This window comes from Mustela erminea, chromosome 21 (genome assembly GCF_009829155.1).
Source record: "Mustela erminea isolate mMusErm1 chromosome 21, mMusErm1.Pri, whole genome shotgun sequence".
Taxonomy (NCBI): Eukaryota; Metazoa; Chordata; class Mammalia; order Carnivora; family Mustelidae; genus Mustela; species Mustela erminea.
In genome coordinates, this window is record NC_045634.1 from 6821817 (window position 1) to 6843283 (window position 21467).

General features: G+C 50.5%; 1 long non-coding RNA gene across 1 annotated transcript in view; it reads left to right on the top strand.

Annotated features, from left to right (window-relative positions):
- The first annotated feature begins 10733 nt into the window (after positions 1–10733).
- Positions 10734–21467, top strand: part of LOC116581855 — a 114062-nt gene continuing 103328 nt past the window's right edge. The window contains exon 1 of the long non-coding RNA XR_004282269.1: positions 10734–10870. This is a non-coding gene — a long non-coding RNA (uncharacterized LOC116581855). The remainder of the gene's footprint in view (positions 10871–21467) is intronic.

Genomic DNA, 21467 nt, shown 5'->3' on the forward strand with positions numbered 1-21467 from the left:
GTCAGGCACAGCCGAGCAGGCACTGGTGAACGGCTGGGGTGGGCTCCCGCTCAAAGCCTATTTGCATGAGAGGCCATGCAGTCTTCTGGGACAGAGGTGGCCGGAAGAAGGAAATAGCACAAACAGCTGGCCTGGGAACCGAGCTTTGATTGCAGCAGGGCGGGAATAAATCCGAGCCTGGTCTGCTGAATGGCTCACAACTGGGTTTGGCTCACAACTCAGCCCCTGCTGGGCTTCTTTACAAAACTCCTGAAGAGCAGAGAGTCTACACATACAAATGGGAAGCATGGTGTGCTAGTACCTGGGGAGCCAGCTTTGGGACTTGCTCTCAGAGTAAAACGGGGCGGGGGAGGGGAGGAAGGAGGGTGAAGGGGCCCTCTCCTTCATCACCTCGTGGAACCTAGCAGTTCTTGGCCTCAGGGTGCCTCACAGGGCCTCTGGTACTTCAGTGGTGTCAGTGACAACAGGGCCCAGTGAGAGGTGGCGGAACGTGGGGCCCTGGAACAAAGTGGTGTGTGGTCAGAAAACTGTGTGTGTCTTGCACATATATGAGGCAATTCCTAAGGACCTAGACATATGGGGGGGGGGTGGTAATTATGGAAGGGCTAACACCTGAGTGAGCCAGTATACGAGAAGCCATTGTAGCCAAGTAGGCCCAGGAGGCTGGGGCCTGGGACCAGCGTCTCATCCTGACTGAGCATCCCAGTGTCCTCTGCCACTTTTCTGACCCACAGTTCTAAGGCCCCCACGGCTCTCGTTACACTTTTCTGGAACCACTTCAGGCTGTGAGAGCCAAAACTGTTTGCCATAAGAGTTTTCAGAAATCCTAGAATTAATATGGCCTAGACTTTTTTTTTTTTTTTTTTGACTCAAATGAAAGCTCATGCAGACGTGGCATGACTAGCGAAACTCTGTGTTCCCAGCCTGTAAAAGAGAAATGATGGCCCTGAGTCACATAACTATACTTTCCTCTCTCTTTCAACAAGGACTTCCCCCACTGGTTTGGAGGTGGTCTGAGCTGGGGACTGGGAATGTGGGCACAAATGCACCTTCTCTTGCCCGGGAGTTGTCCTTCAGCTATGATCCATTTCTGGTCCTAACCATCTAGGAGGAAGGGAAACACGTACAGTTTTTCTCTGTGTAGACTGGGTTGATGGGGGCGACCTCAGCAGGCAGTCCCAGTACACTTCTCAAAGCCAGTGGTGAGGACTCCCTTGTGGAAAGAGTGTGGGCCACACTGTAAAGAGTAAGGGCCCTATAGGCAGCTCCAGACAGATGTGGAAATTGGACCTGTGACCTTAAAACATGGGACAAATGGACAACCTAATAGTCCTCAGAAAACCCTCAAAAAATCTGCCCTGGAAAATGTCCTGCCATCTGCTGAGGCCCCTGATGGTGGCCAGGGAGGGGCCCACGAAAGCGCGTGGACTTGCTGGGAGGTCAGAAGTAGCCTCTGCAAATGTCTGTCTTTGGTGGGGACTGCACCCAAGCCCCGAGATGGCCTGCAAATGTCAATACTTCATCTACCATCTTGCTCTTCCTCTAGAGTAGTCAGGGTTAGCAAGTGGATTTTGCTTCTAGGCCAAGTGCAGTTGATTCACAGAAGCATTGTTGAGAAGGATTTTGAGGCAGGTGTTGGGATTAGCTGGCCGCCATGTCTTCTGTCACCCTGGTGGGGAGGAGGTTCCAGTGTTGTGGGAGGCAGAGTAACTGTCCCCTCGAGATTAGGTCCACGTGCTCACTCTGCAGCCTGCGGACAGGTTATGTTACATCGCTGAGAGGAGTGAAGGTTGCAGACAGGCTGACCTTGAGATATGAAGATTATCCTGATTGAGGGTCCAGGTGAGTCCAAAGTCATCCAAGGGTCCTTATAAGTGAAAGGAGGAGATGGGAACTCAGAGTTAGTGATGTGATGTGAAAAAGGCAAGTGGATATCACTGGTTTTGAAGATGCAAGAGACCACAGGCCCACAGATGCAGGCAGCCTCTAGGAACTAGAAAAGGCATGGGAAAGGATTCTCTCCTGCAGGCTCCAGAAAGGAACAAAGTTCTGCTGACACCTTGACTGTGAGAACCATTTTGGACTTGTGGCCTCCAGAAACAATGGCATTTTGTTATAGCTACAAAAGGAAACCCATAAAATCTCCTTCTCCCCTTCCTCCTTCCCCTCTCCCTTTCTGTCTCCCCTCCCTTCCCTTCCTTCCTCCCCTTCCTCCGCCCTCCCTTCCTTCCTAGAAGGACTCTGACCCTGCATTATGTTGAGGATACAAGCCAGGTGGGCACAACAACAGGCTGAGTCCAGAAATGATGCTCTTGGGGTAAAGCTCTTTGGTATACTAGGAGCCCACTGGTGAAACAAGAATAATTCTTCTAGAACACAAATATCTGTGATTTTGTTTCTTTTCCTCGCTCTCCTGGGGAATAGTTGTGTGATTGTGGGTGAGTCTCTTTACTTCTCTCTTGGTCTGTGAAATGGGGAGGATGGACTAAAATCAGTGTTTTCTAACCATTTGTTTTTTTAATTCATGCCACCTCAGCTAGGGAGATTATGTTAAGCATTCCTTGTTGCCATTTATATGACGAAAGCAGTCTATTATCATGTTTTTAAATTTTGAGGTAAATCATAAATCATGTTTTTCAAATCACACATTCCTCTTTCCCTCTACCCTGTTTCTGGGTTTCTGGGCAAAGCACTCCTCCCTCTGTCCTGCCTTGTTGCACACAGTTGAGAATCCCTCCATTTGATGGTTTGTAATTTGTTCCAGATATAAGATCACTGGGGTCCAAGGGTATACGTATTCTGGAAGAGAGGAGACGAGGCAGCCTTTCTTGTTGTACATCTCTCTTGCTGGGGACCCTCTCCCCCCATTTTTCTCTGCCTGGACCAGTTCTCCTTCTGCACCTCTCCCAGGCTCTGAAGTAGCAGGCAGGCAGGCCTTCTGAGCAAGCAGACCATCTCTCAGCAAGATTGCCAGCGTGGTTATCTTTTATTTCTGCCGTGTGCTATAGCACAAGAGTGATCTCAACTTCAGAGATTATCACCTCTCATCTTTTCTTCTCTCTTTTCTCCCTTCCTTTTTCTTCCTGCAAGATGATAAAATTACCAGACAAGCCCTCCCTTCCTCCTGGCCTAGTCAGACCTCAGAGATATTTACTTCTCAGGTAAACAGCTGTAATCGCCCTAACCAGACTTTATCACAGTTAAGCAAGTTAAATTCTCCTGGTTTAATCCCCCATGTGCTGTGGTTTTTTATTTTTTATTTTTTATTTTTTTTTGAGTATAAAGCTTTCGACATCTTTTGATATAATATGGCAACTCTGGTCCACTGGATTTGATTAGGCACCAGGCAAAGAGATTTCAATGTGACTGAACTGGAAAAGAAGGGACCCTCTACGAAACAGCTCTGGGCAGAAAAAAGTCTGTGGAAAAGCACATTTGCTCACAAGAGGCAAGGAGGGGGATATGCAGGTATTTTGCATGGCTTGGGGACTCTCACTAGTCATGCCAGCCTTTGGTGGCCAGTCAGTAACATGAGGTCCAAACAGTCAACTCCCACGTCCATGTCTTTCAGCGTTGTCCCTAAACCACATGCTGGGCACAGTGACCGGAAGACGGGAGAAACGAATGGCACCGTGCCTTAACTTGGAGACGTGTCATTTCTAGTTGGAGAGATCTGATGTACTTGCAGTCTAGAAAGCATCACAAGGACAGATTAAGGCCAAAGGCTACAATCAGACTTGGTTCCAGTGATCAAGAATTCCAGGGCGTGGGGAATGGTGAGAGGACAGGAGATCACTATTTGACCAAAAGGTGCCGAACTCACATGGAGACTGGAGCGAGCCTGGGAGGCTGGATGGGCCCTGCGTGGGCAGGTGGTGGCGGCAGGGGCAGGGGCAGGTGGGAGAGTAACATTCCAAGAATTGGCACCAGGTCAGCAGAACATGGGGCTCGGGAGTTGGGAGCTGTGTGTCATGTCCAGTGAGGAGACCGCAGGCTCGATCTTTCTGCCCAGAGGCCGCCGCGGCTGCCTCGAAAGTGCCCGAGCTGTGCTCAGAAGCGCTTCTCGCTTCTATGTATATATACTGCATGTTGGCTTTTCTTTCTTGTCGACCTTCCAGTCACTCCTAAATTCGGTTCCCGTTCGTTCTCTGCCTCTCCCTGCCTGCCAGTGCCACCCATGCTCTCAGCCAAGCGGTGACATTTTCCCCAAGCACAGCCTGTGCATGTTTAAAGCCTGAGATGAGTGTTGGGGTTTGACTCCTCCTGCCACCCTCCCTTTGAGTGTGTGCATGCGTGTGTGTATGTGAGAGTGTGTATTTTTGGCCTCAAATCCCCATTAAAGAGAAAAAGAGAGAAAACTGCCAGGGCTGAGGATCGAGAGGTAATTCGTGGAGCCTAAGAATCCACCCTCCTGTCCCCACTGCAGCCAACACTTTGTCAGAGGGAGACCCACCAGCAAGTTGGTCGTCCCTCTGAGAAGTTAGGGAGCTGTGGGGCTGGGGCAGGCTTCTCCCACCCATCCTTCCACTTAGGGAAAGACAGGGCACCCGGCCACCTCTCCCTGCCCTCTGGGTGGCATCTCCCCAGAGGGTCTTGGGAATTGTGTCCTAAGTGCCATCCCATTAGCCCGTCTTCCTCTTCTTGTACCTTCCCCTCTCCCAGCATCCAGGTGCCCTTGGGTCTCTGGGGGGCCAGGACAGTGAACAGCTACTCAGTCCAGTCTGAGCATGGTATTTGCTCCCGAGGGTGAGAAGCATGGCACCAGCGGCAGGAATGTTTCAGACCCTCAGCATGTGTCCTGCATGTGCTCCTTGTTACTTCTCAGTGCCTGCCTGGGCTCTTCAGTTCTTAAATGTCCATCTCTGAGCAGGAGTCCCTTGTTACAATTTGTCAGTGTGTGTGTGTGTGTGTGTGTGTGTGTGTGTGTGTGTGAATAAAAAGCAAGGGTAGGCTGTTTGCTTTAGGTACCTACCACTGAAGTACCAGAGATCCCTCAAATTCATCTCTTCACCTCTTTTCACATTGGTCATTTTAGGGGGAGTTAGGGCTGTACCATCTTTTGCTCTGAGTGCTTATATGCTGTCAGGCATTAGCTCTCACTGTGAATTGTCATTCTCAGGGGCAGCTGGGGAAAGCACAGCTTGATGGGGCAGTTGTGGGAGGGGAGAGGAGAACCTAGGGAATCTTCCTGGAGAGGTTCTCTGAATGGCCGAAGGGGCAACACTGGCCTTCTAGGTGACAAGAAGGAAGGCAGAACACAGCAGGACGTAGGAGGAACAGACCCTCCTTTCATGCAGTGGCCTTGGGCAAGGGTGATGGGGGTCAGTGGGCGGTGTTTGGGACAGGACCCCAATTCCATTGGGACTAGCTGAGCTGTCAGCAGGCCGAGTACTATATCCCCACATTGGGAGAAGGGGAGGCTTAGCAGGTTTTACTCTACCCTGTGGCTGCCTGTCTTGCTTCTGGAATTCCTGACCCTGGTTTGGAGATGCTTCATCAGAAGCATGTCATGACAGGATCATTCATCCTGTGCATTTGTTCTAAATGTGGTGAGACACATGTAGTAATTTTAAGACCATAAGAGTGAATACTGACATACTGTACATAGCTGTTGAAATGATGGAGGAATCCAGTGGAAGAATATCTGTAGAGCACCTATCACCTCCATAGCTTTGGACATCATGTTGCCCATCACAAGACTGTGCATGAAAACAACAGTCATCATACTGACATATATCATCCACTGAGTATCTTTTGTGTGCCAGGCATTCTGCCATATGATCCCGACAACCCTTTTACTAAGGAAATATATTTAAAGAGGTTGAGTAACTTGCCTATGGCTACATAACTAGTTAGGAAGCAAGGCTAGGATTCAGGCTCAGCTCCAGTGCCACACCCCCAAACCAGAACATAGGTGAACATAGGAACAGACTAAATCAAAAGAAAAGGTGTGAGATTAGATGCTCAGGGCTGTGGTTCTGACCAATAAATCTTAGGGGAGGTGGTGAAGAGAGACGGTCTCTGGAAGCTCAGGTGGTGACAGAAGTTTCTGGAAGGATTTGAAGCTTGAGCGGGATTTAGGTAAGTAAAAAGGTGTACAGAAGGCATTTCAGATGAGCCTGAGGTGTGTGAGGGTGAGTGAGAAGGTAAGATAGGATGGAGGCTTGGTTTAGGGAAGAAGACACAGCAGATTAGCGTGGTTAAATGTTAGAATCCCCAGTCACTCTGTGTGAATTTGGGCAAACTAATAAACCCTCCCAAGGCCCAGCTCCTCATCAGTACAACAGGGATAATGATAGTACCTGCCCTACCATTCTGTGGTGAGTACCGTGAGGTGGTTCATGGGAGGGGCTTTGCACGGTGTCTGGCACATGCCACATGCATGACATCTGAGTGGAGATAGTTATCTTCTCACTTGATAAACTCCTGGGTCTTCGTGTTCTCTTAACTCTTCCCCCTTCTTCAGGGTCCTCCAGCCACTGAGTCATCAAGTCCAATTGATTTTGTCTTCGTACTCTTTGTTCTTTCTTGTCCTTGTTCATTGCCACCACACTGTTCTAGAGTCCTGTCATGACGTGCCTGAATTATTGCAACAGACTCCTACTATCTGCCGCCCACACTCTTTCTCCACATCATTCTACCTCGTACGTTAACACTGGATTATCCCCCCACCAAACACTGCTCTCTCCATCTTACTTCCTTTCTCAGAACCTTCCAGTGACTCACTCTTGCCTTTGAGATGAAAGCCAGGCTCTTTAGCTGAATCACCTACGTCCTACTTTCTCATCTGCCTCTGTTTCTCAACATGGTTGCTCTTATTGCTCTACGAACATGCTATGTTCTATGCCATCAATGAGCCTTCCCCTTGATTTCCTCCTCCAGGAACCCACTCTTTCTCTCCATCTGGCCAGACACTAACCTCCCAGGCTGGCTCATCCGAAACCCACCTCCTCTGTGCAGATGTTCTGACTGGTCCAGCTCATGAGAGCTTTCTCCTCAGTGGACAGCTGTTGCACTCTCCCTGAGCCGTGCTCATTTCTGGCCAAGTGTGGTCTTGCTAAGGATGTACTGTCAAGAACAACAAAAAAATCTCCCTGGGTGGGCTGCAAATTCTCCACGGAAGGCCACTTTACCCACCTCTGCTGTCCCCTGTGATTCCCAGCATAGACCAGGACTGAACATACAGGAGGCACTCAATGCATTTTTGTTTAAAGATTTTATTTATTTATTTGACAGAGATCACAAGTAGGCAGAGAGGCAGGCAGAGAGAGAGGGGAAAGCAGGCTCCCTACCGAGCAGAGAGCCCAATGAGGGGCTTGATCCCAGGACCCTGGGATTGTGACCTGAGCTGAGGGCAGAGGCTTTAACCCACTGAGCCACCCAGGCGCCCCACTCAATGCATTTAAAAAAAAAAATTAAGTTTGCTGAATAAAGGTGGCGAGTGAGAATCATGATAATGAAGAATGGAAGGTGGGAGAGAAGAGCCTCCTTCCCAGTGCTGAGAGGGTGATTCGGGTCCTGCCGCAGAAGCTTGTGGCTCAGCTTGGCCAGTCATTCACGTTGCCGGAAACCAGCAGCCTCTCTCCCGTGCTTCCCTCTGGGCCATCCCTACCTTCTCCAGCCTAGCTTTCTGCCCTCAGAAGCTGTTCTTGGGCTTTCTGGTGGAGCTCGCAGCCCTCATAGAAGGTAGACTGAGCTGGGATTGGTGCTTAGGTGGATGTCTTGTTGCTGATACCCCAGCCTTGGCCCTGCTGGTAGTTCACCACTGGGTGGGAGGGTTTATTTTATGTCTCAACAGATGAGTCAAGAGTGTTTGAATGAAGAACAGCACACAGCAGAACACAATGCCAAGCCTTTAACAAGAATATGTGGCCGTTTGTTGTATCCTTAATGACAATAACAGCAATCATGGTGATAATCTGATGGGGAGAACAGGGCAGAGTGAATGATGGTTGGGACAAAAGAGAACCTGATTCTCATCCTGGGGACTTGGGGTTTCAAGCCAGGCTTTCCATTCTTTTAGGGTTTGTGTTCCATGCCCTGTTGGCAGGATGCCTCCCTCTGATTCAAAGGGGAAGAAGAATCCCTCACCCGGGGATCTTGGGGACGTCAAACCGCTCCTTACGCAACAGCCTCCTAATGAGTTAAGTGTAAATGAATCAGAAGCAGATGGATTGGATTGTTCTGGAAATACACCCGAGGTTTGAAAATTAAGGGAAAAAGCATTTGGCAAAAGGCATTTTGGGGTTTGCCAAGACCCAGAACATTTGAAAAACAGTTCAGGATTTTTTTCTTTTTCTTTTTCTTCTTTTCCTTTCCTCTTTGGTTGTAAAACCCTAAATGCTGCCTGGAGGCAGCAAAAGAGATGGGCCTTATTCTCCTGTCAAAGGGAAGTTCCTCCTGCCGCGCGGGTAATGGACCCCAGACAGGAGGCAATGGACTATAGAACTGTTGTGTCCAGGCGCAGAACACTCTGCCTCCCTTTGCAGGGGTAGGCAGCCCCTGGGGCCCGCAGATCCCAGACTGGGCCTCAGTCCCCTGGGCCTGCCTAGGGCTGCTACCTCTTCCTTGCGGTGAGCCTCTGGCCTTTCATAAGACTTGCCTCACCTCATCTAAACATGAGGAAGCTCATTATATAAGGGAAATAGTCTCCAATTTGCTAGGCGAGAAACTTTGGAGGTTAGCAAACACTAATCCAATAAAATAGAAAGTGAAGTGTTTATTCTAGAAAAAACCCTTTAGACATTTTTTTTTTTTTTATTAGTCACATTTGGCATCATCGAGCCTTTCCCTGGAGAAATCATCTTGCTGAGGGAAAGGGAGAAAGCAACTGTTTCAGCAGAAAACTCAACCTAGCAGTTCCTAAATTTGCTGCTGACTGGCTGTGTGTGGTACACAAGAACCAGACCTCTCTGTGCTTTGGCTTCCTAATAACCACCTCTGAAGGTTTTCTCTTCTCAAAGGCAAATATATGAATCAAAGAAGTCAGACTCATTCTTGTTAGAAAATGAATTCTATGAATGAAAGAAGTCGGGCTCATTCGTGTTAGAAAATGAATTCTAAGGTATGGGATTCATAGGCTGTAGGCGCCACAGGCAGAGTGGGACAGAGCATGGCTGAAGCCCGTCCCTCCACGAGATCTGGCCTGTTTCTTCATGTGCTTGTTCCTTTACTCCTGCATGGGCTGTGTTCGTGCTGGATCCTAACCTGATCCTTCGGTTGCCCCGGCCCCAAACTGTTCACTGTTTATAAAGAGCTTTCACATATAGGATCCCGCAATGCCTCTCCTCAAAAACCCATGGAGAACCAGGGCCGTCATGTCATCCTGTCACCCTTATTTTAGAGAGAAGTTCTTACTACAGTCACATGGCCAGTGGGTGGCCGGCCTGGGTCCAGGGCCTTTGCTCACCACTGTGCTTCCTCTTTGTACCCCAAATCCATTTGTTCCTGATCAGGATCTATTTTGTTCTGTCGCCTGTTACATCACCCCATATGGACAGCAAATGCCTTTGGGACAAGGATCATGTTTGCACTTCTCCGAAACTCCCGTGGTGCACAACAGAGTATCTTGGACGTGGAATCTGCTTAACCAGTATCTAATGGACAAGAAAAAAGATGGAATTGGGTAGAACTGGGGGCAACCCAACCCCAGTTCAGGGCAGACAGATGGGTATTGCTGCTCTGGGTCTTGGGGATCATCCCCAGTGGCCACCTGACCCCCCCCCCCCCCCCCCCCCGCCCCACACCAGCCTGCAGTTTGGACTTGTCTCAGTTTGAGTTTCTCTGCAGGTGCCATTATCCTGTCACCATGGTCCCAAGCCGAGTTCCTAGCATGGGTCAAGAAATGTGAAAGAAGGTGTTTGCTTCTAGATATTGTCCCAGCCAAATATATACCAAGCAGAACTTGGGTATTGGAGGGAGGAGGCAGCCTGTGTGGGAAGGAAGTGGAAGGACCACGTGGCCTGCCAGCTGGGGCCTGGCCCCGCCCAGAGTGCTGGGTTCCATTCTGCCTGGCTGGGTGACCTCTGAGCGCTGCCCCTGGCTGAACTGGAGAACAAAGATCCTCTCTGTCCCGCCTACTTGCTTCTTAACCATATGAGTGAGAGGGCAAATGAGATCCCATTTGGAACTCCCAGGAGAAAAGACAGCAGTAATAGTAACAATTATCTGGAGGTTACAGCTGCCCTCAAACAGAAAACAGCTCACCCCTCAGGGCAACTGGAGGCCACTTCTAGGAGCCAGAGCAGTCTCCTCCCAGGCTCCAGGCTCCCGGGGTGCGGGAGGGCGAGGGAAGGACAGAGACCACCAGCCATACTGCTTCAGAGGCATTCATGTTCTTGGCTTCTCTAGGTGCATGGGAATCCTGAGAAGGCCTCCCCACGCCCCCTGGGTTTCTTCCTCTGATGTGTGAATCCTGGCTTCTCCATTTGTGACGTGATGATTCAGGGCAAAAGTGGACTTGTCAGAAACAGGAAGGGAAGATAAGATAAAAATAAAATAAAATAAAAAGTTAGCTAGACATAACTTCTCCCCCACCGCTCCTCTCCCACCCCAAACATTCACATCCTTAAAACAAAAGTCCAACAGCAAAGCCCAGAATGGGGGGCCAGACTTCAGGCTCCAGGTCAAGGCTGGAGAGCAGTGGGGGAAGTGAATCAGTGCCCTGTGCCCGCCCAGATGGAGGAGCAGAGTGCCAGGAGGCCTGGCCAGGACGCAGGGCTGTGGGCGGCGGGGCCTGCCTCAGCCTCAGCCCTGCACACCGTGCTCAACCCTCATTCACCCCAAGAACCAGCGAGCTGGGGAGCTGCAGCGTGATTGATGGGCCCCAGCTTGAATGGAAAGTCCAGATCCCAGGGAGACAGCTTAAGAGGTAGGAGGAGAGACACTTCTCACATCTGCAACAAAATTAAAAATTAAATAAATAAAATTTGTTAGTTTACAAATAGAACTGTTACTTGTTACTCATGGTATTAATCTCCTATTTCAATTAAAAAATTTTTTATTAAAAAAAATTTTTTTTTCGGTAACGCCCGTGAAAGACGTTTGTTTCATGCCAACATTTCTGCAGAACTAATGTGGGTGGATTGTGACAGATATAATTTCTCCATCCTACAGTTTCATCAACTTGAGTTCTGTTAAACTATACCCGCTGGGCTTAGCTCCTTTTAAAGTTTCCGCTTTGACAGGTAGATTTATTAGTCTTGAAATTTGTACAAATCAGATGTCACTCGTGGCAACTTGTCAAAATGTCAGTCTGGCAAGGCAGCATGAAAGGCTTTCTGGAGAGAGAGACAGACGTGAGGCAGGCTTTAAAGAACTCCAGCGCGAGCCGTAGGAAGGAATGGGAGGGCTTGCAGCCTCTTGATCCTGAGGGCTTTACTTTATTAAATATCTCAGGCTGTACGGGGGAAGGGCCCTCGGATCCCAGGTCTCCGAGACAGCGTGTCTGACAGCTCCCAAACGATGGCTCCTGCCGGTTACAGCGTCAAGTTTCTGGCTTGTTATGTGCACTTAGTGGGAGAAGGCATGGGACGCTTGCATGGGGGGCTGAGTGGGGGGAGAGCAAATCCAGGTCTCTTGGTTTCAAAATTCACTTGGGTGGAGCTGTGCAGTTGGATGGGTGTTCCAGGGTGGGCTCCCTTGGCCAGAAGTCTGGGGTGCCTTCTGGCTCCCCAATGCAAATTCTAGTTCCCCTGGGGACAGAAGGAAGCCCAAGGGAGAGGGAAGCTCTCAGGTGCGGGGCCCTTGAAAACAGGTCTGGTCTATCCTGGCAGAGTAGAGTGGCAGGAGGCAGCGGTCCCACACAAGTTCCCAGGAGCCCAGGGCTCACTTTTCCAGTCTGTAGGGTTCCCAACCTTTCCAGTCTTCTCTGTCCAGGGTCAGTTAATCAGGGATCCTGCGATTTGGTAAGCTCCATTATTATCTTAGTTTGACATAGCGGGAAGTGTTATTCATAGTCCAAAAATTATCTGAAAATTTTTTTCCCCTGGGGAAAAGGGGGGCAGTGCTATAGAAAGAGCCCTGGTTGGAGCTTTCTCCAAAGGCCTACTGGGGGGTGGGGTGGGGTGGGGGTTGGTGGGTGGGAGTGTCCTGGTGGGGGTTGTGGTGGGTGGGACATTCAGGGCTCTGTAAGGTGCCCGCTTGGGGACTGGTGGGGCTGGTGCTGCTGCACTGGTGCGCGTGTGTGTGTGTGTGTGTGTGTGCGCACACACATGCTCTCTGTCTCTCTCACTGGATTATTGCTCATCTGTTTGTCTGTCTGTTCTGGGAAGTTGGAAGATACCAAACAAAGCTGTAGTTCTCTGTATTCCTGCCACTTTCCTCTCCCACTCCCCAAGGAGCTCCGGCAGGCTGAATGGCGGTGTCTCTGAGAGGAGGCAAGGGCTCTAGGAGGTGGGAGCAGGCTTTGCTGGGTGAGTGCTAAGACTCACTGCCCTGTAACAGGGTCTTCCCTCCTGCTGCCTCAGGTCGGGGTTGGGAGGCTGGCCTCCTCAGTGTCGCCTTCCCAGCTACCCCCACCCACTCCCGTCCATCTGTCTGCCTGTGAGATGTCTCCTGGGCATCAGCCGCAGGCACGATTTGCTTTGGGAGGTGTGAAGCATGCTCTCTCTGCCCCATCCGTTCCTTCCCCTCCTTTTCAGGGCTTTCTGTGTGGAATAGTTGAAGGCCTTTTTCTTCATACGTTTCCAGAAACTCCTGCTAAGATGCAAACCGCTCCTTGAGGGGCGACACTCTCCCCTCACTGGAGATGAGGTGGCACTGCTGAAAGGAAGGAAGGGGCCAGGGTCAGGGGAGGAGAAGCACGGGGACCTGAAAGGACCTGCCTTATTACCTTGTTACATTTTTGAGAGTCCAACCTGCTTGATGCATTTTGCTCTCAGCCCCAGAGTGGGGAGCAAGGCCTTTTAGAGAGATCCAGGAGGGCTGGTAGAGGGAGGGGCAGCAGGCACGGTCCCCAGTCCTCTCATTTGCCTCACTCTCTGAGGAAGGGAAGGGACCGCCGCTTGGCCCCTGTGTCCCCTTACAGCACAAGTGCTGGTGTTTGTTCATGGCTGATTCCTCTTCTGCTGGCAGCAGGGAGTCTGAGGGGGAGGCGGGGCATCTTCCTTTCCCAGAACACCTGGGAAGGTGTTCTGTCTGCATTTTCCTGAGAAGGAAGAGAACCAAGTCCGTTGTTTGGAGCCTTTCTGTTTAGAGCCTGACACCATGAGGAACTCTACTGACCTTTTGAGTAAGTGAGATTATCCCAGGTGAAAAATCTCAGACATTAAGAGGCATGTTAATGATACTGGTCATGATGATGTAATAATAGCGGTAATTATCCTAATAATCCCTTAGGACGTGTGCATGTCTCTCCAAGTACTCAGAGCACTCTCCCATTTGTGATCTCATATAACCTTAACCTACTTCTGGTAGAGAGACTAGGAGGAGCAGGCCATCATAGGTGCATGGGGAAACTGAGGCACCCAGCTCATGCCTTCCGGTTTGGTCTCTTACTCAGCTGCACAGATCCTGCAAAAAGGAATTTTCATTTTTGCTGTCACCCATCCTGTCCCTGAGAGTGGAACACACAGACGCAGACCTGTGTGCGCACGTGCGTGCGTGCGGCACGCGTGTGCGTGCACACACACACACACACACACACACGAAGACACACATCTGTGGCTTCCAGCCCCCAAATGTGCCATTACTGAAAAGCACTGTGGCTTAGGGAGTTGAGAGACATAATCGCCAGCCTCCACCCCTGCTCATTCCTCCTGTGCTATGCAGGGGGTTGCTCATCAAAAGGAAGCAGGGAGGAGGCAGATCTGAGGAGCACTTCACAGGGGAAGACTCTTTAGAAGAAATCACTCTGTGTCATAGTGCAGGGTGACTTACTTTCATGTGGCAAATGCATTCTGGCAGCTCCCTGCTCCGCACGCCATAGATCATTAAAGAAGGGGTGGGCCCGGGGAATTTTCCCAGCCCCTCCTCAGAGGACAGCTCTGCCAGTCACTGGGAGGCGTCCTGGGGTCATTTTCAAAGGGAGAGCATGGGGTCCTGAGAGGCTAAGCAGTAGAAAGCAGAGAACAAGCCGTGGGTGCTCACTGCTAGCTGGAGTCCTGTGATTCCATTTACTCCGTGTGTCTCTGCTTAGTAATTTCAGGGCAGCCAGCAGGGAGAGAGAGAGAGAGAGAGAGAGAGAGTGCGGGGTTTTGGGGAGGGGGGAGGCGAGAGGGGGAAAGCAAGGAAGAAGAAGGAGAAGAAGAAAAAAAACCCCACCAGCCCGTCTGGCATCAGTTCAGAAAGCTCTCCAACTCACACATCTGGTTCTTATATTTCAAAGTTAATTAGTCATATTGAGGCTGTCTGAAGATAAATTTATCATCCAGAAAAAACACAAACAGTTTGAAAAATGAAAGGAAGTGAGGTGACATGGCTTGACGTTTAAATAAATCATTTTAACATGATTAAAAAACTTGTCCTGTCTGACACCTAGCACTTGGGTACTTTGTAAAGACTTTTTGACAAAGACAAGTCCCTGTTTGGTATACAAAAAACCCTTGCCATTAAATTACTCAGAATAATCTTCGGCCAATTACTTTTCCGAGTGACTACTGAGGAGGAAGGCCTGTAGCCGGGCCCTGCTCTCTGGGGCGGCAGCAGGGAGCTTGGCGTGGTCAGTGATTATCCCAGTGGAAACAACCACAACCACAACCACAACAACAACAACAACTCAGACGCTAAGAGGTTTGGGTAACTGGAGGGTTTTTCTGAGAGAGGAGCACGCATAATGTGAGTTCATAATCTGGCTGTCTCTGGATGACTCCAGTTTGAGCAGGAAATCCTTCCCCAGCCTAAAGAGGAAAGAGCCTCTTCAGATGCCTGGGCATAATCCTTCCAAGAACCAGATGTGTCCTGTTCTTTGCACCTCCCAGGGCTTAGGTGACAGCTTGCACCCTGTGACAAATGGAATTAAGGAGTGGGGCTCTCTCTGGCATAGCTAGAGTGGCCAGTGGCCAGACGGGGGTGGTAGAAATGTAAAGAATCGTGAGCGCGGGTGTGTTGGTTTGTTCTTAGAGCAGATGGAGAGAGCGGGAATCCAGCACTGTAAGAACGCAGACTTGCCACCTCCACTTGTCCCCCCACCAGCCCCACCGGCCCCACCAGTGTACCCTGTGTACTTTGTAAAGGTCACTGGTTCTCGTTCTTTATCGTGACAGATAACCCTTCCCAGCCCGGCTCGGCAATGGGAACAGACACCAGAGTGACGGTGGGACAGAGAGGTGCTGGTGGCGTCTGGGGGTGTTTCTAGATGTAATGGAAGAAGGCGGCAGGGGCGGGGGGTGTGTTCCAGGGCTTCCTCTACCCCTGTCCAAGGTAAAATGGGCCTTGGGAAATATCAGCATGCCTTCTGGTTTGCCCTTTGGTTGCATTCCCCAGGCAGGACAGGAGCGACATAATCCAACATGAACGTTTTCTCCGATTAGCAATTTGGTCTCATCAGTTTTGTTAATGGGATAACAAGAGGTGCTGGTTATGGTGCAAAAGTCTCATCATGTTGGTAATTTTCACTGTAACGTGTTAGCAATCTGTCACTGTTTGTTTCCAGCAATACTGGCAAGAGTCTGCTTACATCAGGGGCTCTAATTCTCTCTCCACACCGCCAGACTGTGCCTCCTTTCTCTGGCTGGGAAGCTTCCCCAGCTGCGGTCTGTCTTTGCCCATCTTGCTGGGCCTTTGTTTCTCCTGTCCTATCTTTCCATCTCTGCCACCTACCCTGCTCTGTTAATTCGGGACAGTGTTGGTGTGGGAGGGAAACCCTGCCCTGCGCCACCCACCATGAGAGAGTTCCAGAGCCGGAAGCCCCACACCACCATTGCTCCCACCCTCTCACGGGTCATGGAGAACTGAGGCGTGGAGTGCAGCAAGGCCTTGCCCAAGGTTGCAGCCTGTTTATTAGTGTCCTCGCAAGGTTAGGCCTCGGGCTCTGATCGCGTGATTTCAAATCCACGGAACCTTTTACTACAGGATGAATGGTGTCATGTGAAGAAATCAGTTAGTCCCAGAAACCAGCTTTCCTGCATGTGGGAAAAGTCATCCCAGGGAAGTTAATAAGGTCACAGGGAGGAGAGAGTCGCCTTTACCAGCTTCATGGGGCCTTTCCCAGCATCATGAGGCTGAGGCCCCAAACCAGGCGGTTGGCCGAGGTGAGTCATCCTGCCAGCTGTGATGTCTCAGGCTCGGGGTCCCTGCTCTGGAATTAGGAAAGGGGTTGCTTTCTTTGGTGAGTCCTGGACGCAGCTTCCGGCCCCAGGCTTGGTCACCAGCTGTCCAGGACAGAAGCTCTGGCCATAAATAGTCTTTCCTCCGCCAGGTGAGAGGCTCCTATCCACCTCTGGGCCCTAGTCCTCAGCTGCAGCTCTGAGAGACCTTCACCTTGCCCTTGTGCCTTTGCTGGGGTGGCCAGAATTCACTCCTGTGGGAAGCCGTTCAGTTCCATACAGTTCAACACAGTTTCACAGCTGCTGCCTTGAAGGGTGGAGGCCAAGAAAAGCCAGAAGCACCACCCCGCTGTGCAGACACCAGATTTCCAGTCGGACAGACTGGAGTGCCCATCTTAGCTCTGCTACTTGGTGGCCTGGTGACCTTCCTAGACACAGCCACTGTCAGTCTCCGTTAGTTTCTCTACTTCTCAACTGGGGATTCCTAACAGTTTGCTCATAGGTTTGTTGTGGGGAGTAGAGAAAATGTCTGCAAAGACCCAGAAGGCTCCAAGGCCCATGGAAAGTCTGCATCTTCCTCACAGTATGGTCCACATGGTGCAGATACCTGCCTTGACCACCTTTTGAATTCATTCCCAGCTGCTGTCAGGTTCACAGTTCAGGGCGAGGACCAAGCATGGAGTTCTGGACGTGTCCATGAAAGGGCACCAGCCCGCGGGAGGAGGTGTTCCATTTCCAGGGTCGAGAAGAGGTTCCAAGGCAGAGGGATTTGGAGCCTGAATAAAGCATCTGTGGGGTGCAGGAGGAGAACGGACTGACCCCTGAGTCACCAGGGGTGTTGATGTTTAGGGGAAAGAATGCATATTCACGTTTCTGCCCTGGGGTGGGGGTGTGGAGCGAGGGATGAAGAAGTTTCAGCTCTGACTCGGGCGTTGGGGAAAGCCACCAGGTTTCTCCACATTCTCTCTGTCAAAACCTTCCTGGGAATTGTCCAAAGCTTTCTTGATGGCTTCTAATGAACCCACCAGCTGACTTTGAAATCTCTGAACGGGCTCATCATGTCTGATGAATAATAAACACTGTTCCCAGGCCATCCACTTGGCCATAGGAGTGGGGTTCGGCGCGCTCCTCGGAGAGGAGCCCACCAGAGAGCAGGGCCGGGGCTGGGGCTGGCGGGCGCTCTGGCTGTGTGTTCTGACCACCTTTCTGCCTGTCTGTCTGCTGCTTCCTCTGGAGGTAGCAGATTGTGTGGGTGTGTGTGTATTTGTCCTTCCTGTGATTCAGTTTTCCTCTTGGGAAAGGGGAGGCGAGGGGATTCACAGCGGGAAGTCTGAAAAGAGGGGGGAGGTCTGGTGCGGGTCGGGCCTGGAGACCTGCCATCCCCTGGCTGTAGGAGACAGGGCCACTTTTTTAACCTCTGCGCGTCTTGATGTCTGTCTGTAGCTCTTTGCATGGCCAGCTCGTGCTCCTTCGGAGTGTTTGTGGGGAGGGTTTGCCGAGCGCAGGGTCTGACATACCTCTGTCCTTTACTCTGTTCTTCATTTTCTCTTAGCACAGATCAGGATGGTGCCTATCCTGTTATTCATGTCCTCTCTGGGGAGGGCATGTGAGAAGATGGCAGGGCGTCGGCCATCCTGTTCTTGTGCTAGAACACCACACCGTCGAGGCCACTGGTGCGCCTGCCTAATGACCGAATGAGGGACCTGCAAAGAGCAGCCATTAAGGACTTCCACGACCTGCCTCCTAGGGTTTTTGGAAGGGTCAAATGACAGTAGCTCTGAAAATAATTTGAAGAAACAAAGAGAAATATGCTAAGTGTAAGCCATTAACATTACTCTCCCAGGCAGGGGGGAGGCAGAGGACATTCTTTTGCCTGAATCTCTCAGTAGCCTTGAGGGGAGCCTGGCAGGAACTGGACATCTTCCGTATGCCTTGCTCCCACCTTCACAGAGTTTCTTCAGGCAAGACCTCGGATCACAGAACAACTGGACTCAGATTTACTCCCACTCACTGCGGGCCTGTGGCTTTGCTGCTCTGGGTGCTAGGGGGCAGAGCTATGGGAGAATATCATTCGGCCTCTGCCTGCCGGAAACTCCCCATTGAGGGCCCAGAGCTGCCTTGTAAACCAGTAAATTTCTGTACTTCCACGGGCAAGTTTAGATACTCATGGTGCTGGAAGGAGCGATGAGCCCTCAGGAGATGGGGATGACAGCAGAGCCACTTGGAGGGTGAGGTCCCATTTTCTAGGAACTTCCACCCCGGTGGAGAAGTGCCTTCTGTGGCTAGGTTTTTCACGCTTGCTTGAGCACGCACTGCCGCTCCCCTCCCCCTGACATCTCAGCCAGTCTTTCCCCGTAACCCTCAATGTGAAGTGTTAATACCACAGACATACAGTGTGTCTGTTTATGTCCTGTGGCTCTTTGGAGGGCAAGAGATCCCTGCATGCTCCTAGATTCTGCCTCCCTGAGGAATCTGTGTTTGCCTCCTTGGGGTGCTATTACCCCTGTCTGTGAACCTGCCTCCTACTGGTCCCGATGGCTCCGTGTCCATCCCTTCTATTGACCGTCACCATGTAGGCTGCCCCAGGACAGGCACAGGCCAAAATTCAGTCTCAGGGGCTCTTCCAGGGACCTTGGTGGCTATCTCTAGGATTTAAGGGTCCTCCTGGCTCCCTCCCATCCTTTCTTGCTAGGGAATTTTGGGAGATTTACTCACCTCCCCCCCCAGCCTGTCCGTCATATACAGTGGGGACTCCCATCATCTCTTCCTTGGCTCTTGTTTCCATTTCTGCAGACACTTGCAGCCCATGCTGCCCACAGGGGAGCTGGCCAGACCTGGACTGCCACACGAGGCCATGTGCTTCCTCCTTGTGGCTCTGGCCTCTCTCGATGGTCAGCCTCCTAAGGGCAGAGTAGCCTTGGCTGCTTCGTTTTTGTTCCTCTCTCTGCCCAAAGCTGTGTTCAGTAGACTCTTCTTGGTAGAGAGGCCTAATGGCTCCCTTCTTGGCAGGATTACAGAAGTGATTACAGGAATCGTTCTTAGAGATCTTCCTGCTGACGATGGGACTTAAGAAAATATTCATTGAGGGGTGCCTGGGTGGCTCAGTTGGTTAAGTGACGGTCTTCAGCTCAGGTCATGATCCTGGAGTCCTAGGATCAAGTCCCACATCAGGCTCCCAGCTCCATGGGGAGTCTGCTTCTCCCTCTGACCTTCTCCCCTCTCATGCTTTCTCTCTCTCTCAAAAAAAGAAAAAAAAAAAAGAAAAGAAAGTAAATATTCATTGAATGAAGTGGCTTGGAGAGTGTTTGCACCATGTAGACAGTGTGATGTTCTCATGTCCTGGCCTCCTGGATGACTTGGAAAGCAGGTGACTTCCCAAGGCTTGATCTCCCAGTTTCTCAGGAGCTGAGCAAGACACCTGCCAGGGGTCACATCCTGCCACAAGGTGAGTTTACTCTGGGCAGGAGATCTGTCACGTGGCTGTGGAACCAAGTAGGGTCACGATCTAGATTCTGTCCTGGGTGCTCTCAACCACGCTTCTTTTGGGAACCCCCCTTTTTTTTTAGAGCAGTCTCTGGTTGAGTTGGATTCGCAGGAACACTTAGGCGTTCTGCTTTGCGCATTACTGGAGAAATTATATCCCTGTCATATTTGAACACTCTGAAATAGGAAAGATTTACTTCATTAGGTGTTCCCCCCCAACCTCCTCCTCAATGTTTGAAGCTAACAAAATGTTTTCAAGCAATTTCTTGCCACTAGATTTGGTGAAACTTACTTCAAGTGTCTTTCCAGAACCTTTCATAGAAAAGTAATTGTGTAATTAGCTATAAATTAGTAAAAATTATGCTAATTACTTCCAGGTGTGACATATTTTGCGCTTAAAAACAAGTAAGAGAAATAAAGGGGCTGTCACTGGGGCTCCCAAGTGAAGGTTGGCCCAGGCAGGCTTGACAGGCTGATGTGCGCATTTACCTAATATTACTTTTTTTAATTATGTAATTTCGGAATAAGTACAAACAGACCTGGGAACAAAAGTACAACAGACAAAACCCAGGGGTGGTTCTCTGTGTGTGTGTGTGTGTGTGTGTGTGTGCACGTGTAATTAAAAGGAACCTAAGCAGGGGCTTTTCTAGTACTTTTAATTTTGCACTTGTAATGGGGGAATTGGAGGTGGTGGGACGGGGGATGTGGTATTGGGGAAGGTCTCTGGGTTTTACGGGGTCACCTTAAGCCAGGAGAAGGTCCAGTGGCTTTCTGGGAGGTTTGTCTTCTCTTCACACCCCCTTCATCCTTTGAGTTCTCGATACTAAAGTAACGTGGGCCATGGAGGCTGTCACGTGCTAACAGACTGTCTTCATTTGCATGCATCTTTATGTGGCCCAAGGCTTTATGGTACTGGTCTTTCTTGCATCTTTCTCCCCATAATCCTAGGTAGGACAGGTATTGTGGCCTTCAGAGCATACATGATGGTCTGAAGGACCACTTCTCCTGGGATGGGTAAAGAGAATGAAGGAGAAGGTAGAGTGCCCTTTTTGTTCCTTTCTCCTTTGCTTCTCAGTACTGCTCTGCATCCACTGGCAATGGCGGTAAGGTAGAGAACCAACCCATGGATCCATCTGTCAGTCAAACACATGGGGCTTTATGGTAGGTGCCGGGCATCCTGAGCTCAGTATCCCAGGAAAGCTCACTAGTGGAGAAGGTAGACATGGGGGAGTCATTCGATGGGATATGAGCAGTACTCTCACTACAGTGATGTTAGGTCTTGGGTTTTCAGGGATCACACCACTTTAAGACATCCTCTTTCCATAAAAACATCTGTGTGCATGGAACATTGTATTCCCAGCTTTGGTTTGGCGGACGTGATCCCCCGAGGGGTAATAGAAGAACATGACAAGTGCCCTCGCTGGAGGAGGGTCATACTCACAGACGACAGGCATGTCAGCCGCATATTTGAGGGCAGTGGAAATTTTTCTAGCAGAGGAGAATCTTTCCAGTCAGTAGAGGTGATGGCTGGGAAGGACTGAGGGATGACTGAGAGCGCACCGGGATTTAATGGAGAGGGAGTTGCGGGTAGGGGTGAAGCACAGGAGGATTCTACAGTGTGGTGTACTTGGGAAACTACCAGTAGTTCGGCCTCACTAGAGCATTAGGAGAGGAGAGGAGTGGGGACAGGGAGTGAGTTCAAAGGAGAGCCTTGTGGGCTGCCCCAAGGAGGATGAATTTGAAATAAAGGGAAACCACTATAAAATTTAGGTATTGTGT